We start from the raw sequence: 2,541 nt of genomic DNA, 5'->3' as shown, positions 1-2,541 counted from the left end.
GAATTGGTTTACTGATAAGGCTACAGCTATGTAAAAGCCCCACCTCTGAACCTCACTAGGGATCATGAATTTTTTAGAAACTATTTCTAGATTCAAAACATAACAGTTATTTCTTTGCATTCCATTCCTTTCTGTATTTCCTGATTCCTTAAATATATTTCTTTTTTAAAATTATTCTTGTATTGAAGATTGACCCCAGAAGTGCCACAGTCTAGCTGGGCACAAAATCACAAGCCACCACAAACCTTGTAGATTCAAACAGCAACTCTTTATTCTCAAACTCACACCGGCACTTTACTGCACACGTTCTGGGCAATCCACGTTCTGGGCAAAATCCACACACTCCACCAGGCTCTGAATCCCAAATACTCTCTGAATCCCATCAGAACTCAAGGAGAACTCAAGGAGCGGGCGTGCCTGAGGCAGCAGGATACGCCCTATTCCCAGAAGGGTACACCTTAAACCTGGAACCGCCCTAAACCAAGGAGCACTGTAAACCCTGATCCGCCCTAAACCCGGATCTGCCCTGGTCCTTGAGTAAGGTCACCTTACATGCAATGTCACTGCAAATGACCTGGGTCCAATATGGAGAGTCCTTCCTCTAAGCAACATTGGGTAGGCTGACAAAGAAATTGCCATGCGTCATTCCTACTTGGCAATGGCTCTCAGCACAGAAGCGCTGTTACCACTGAGCTACTTCCCTGTCTTTTCATTAGTTTTTATTTTGAGGCAAGGGCTCACTTGCTGAGGTTGGTCCCAAACTTGTGATCCCTCTGCCTCAGCCTCACTAGTGGCTGGCAGAGGAATTTACCACCATGCCTGGCCCTGAAATAAATTTCTTAAAAATTTATTAAATGAAGATCTACTAGTAGTAAATTCTGGCAGATTTTAGTACTGTCTATAGAAACCCTCATGTAATGTTCCCTACAATATAGTTTATGATTGTAGGAACACAATGATGGGTTCACAGGACTTTTTCTCACACAATACTTAGAAGATATGATTATAAGGTGCTCTGGTTTCCTTTGCAATTCTAAGAAGTCTACCATCTGACTAATTGTTATTTTTTTTAAAGTTATTTGCTTTTTTTTTCCTGTTAGTACTTCCGTTTGTCTTTGATAAACTGTAGTTTCATATGGATGTGTTTAGGTATACATTTCTGAGTGTCTGTTATGCTCAGGATATGTTATGCTATTAAAGTTCACAGAACAGAAAAATCATCTCCTCCCCATCAATATTCTTTACTGCCCATTCTTAATATGAAATATATTATGTTTTACCTATGTTTTTGTATCCCTTGATTAAACTGTAAAATTTATAAAGGAAGGAAACAATTTTTGTTTTTTGTTTTTTCCTACTGGTGAATTTATATTTTCTTTTAGGTAAATGGTGCCCAGAGTTTATGTAAAATTTAAAAGTTTTGCGTGTGTATATGTGCAGGGGAAATTGAAAGTATTTTAGGAGGAAAGAGTATAATCAGATAGCAATATAAATAAATTATTTTATTTCTATTAATGAAAGATTAGGTAAGATTATTAAACAATCACACATTTAAGAATAAATTAAATGTATTAAGAATAAATTCAGGACAGAGGATAATAATATTACAAAAGTTTACCAAATCCTGAGAGACATAGACTAATATACATTCTGCAAAAAGTAGGAAAACAATCCCATATCAAACCTTAGAAGAGAAAACAAGAGATTAAACACTAAATGAAAGGGTAAATATGTTGGAAAATGCTAACCGCAAAAAGTTTGATTTGGGTATTTAAAAGAGCAAATCAATATACCCAACAATCATGGCATATAAATTATAATTGAAATTATCCATGATTTGGACAGATATCAAAATTATAAGTTATTGTTAGATTTGATAAATGAAGAACATGCAGCAATCACTATGGCAACTAATGAGTGAAAAAAGAGTGTAAGCCTCCAAATTTATTGAGCAGAATACAACAATTTATAGAATACTAGAATAAAAATAAGGTAGAAAAATAAACAAGAATTAAAAGAAGTTAAGCCAAATAGTCTTAGGTAATGAGGAAGTCATACATTAAATATACATTGTTTATTAAATGTTATAATTTAAAGAAAAAAAGCTATTCAAGTGATAAGCAACAATAAAACTGAAATTAATGCTATTATAAATGATAAAATATCTAATATTAATAAAGTAAAAGGATGGAAAAATCATAACATACAAACATAACTTTAAAGATAGCTTATGATACAATAACCATAGGGAAAAATCAATTATAAATGATAATGCATATCATCACATGCATGGGCCCAGCAACCAGTGAGGCTGAGGAAGAGGAAGCACAACTTTGAGACCAACATCAGTAACTTAGTGAGTGGTTGTCTAAAAAAAAAAAAAAAACTTATACAAAGAAGATGTAGCTTAGAGGAAAAGAAATTTTGCTTCCATCTCCAATGCAAAAATGATCAAAAAAAGAAATATATCTCATGGATCAGTAGATATGGAAAGGAATGGAATGCAAAGAAATAACTGTCATGTTTTGAATATAGACATGG

This window comes from Ictidomys tridecemlineatus, unplaced genomic scaffold (genome assembly GCF_052094955.1).
Source record: "Ictidomys tridecemlineatus isolate mIctTri1 unplaced genomic scaffold, mIctTri1.hap1 Scaffold_733, whole genome shotgun sequence".
Lineage (NCBI taxonomy): Eukaryota > Metazoa > Chordata > Mammalia > Rodentia > Sciuridae > Ictidomys > Ictidomys tridecemlineatus.
This window is presented reverse-complemented; position numbering follows the sequence as displayed.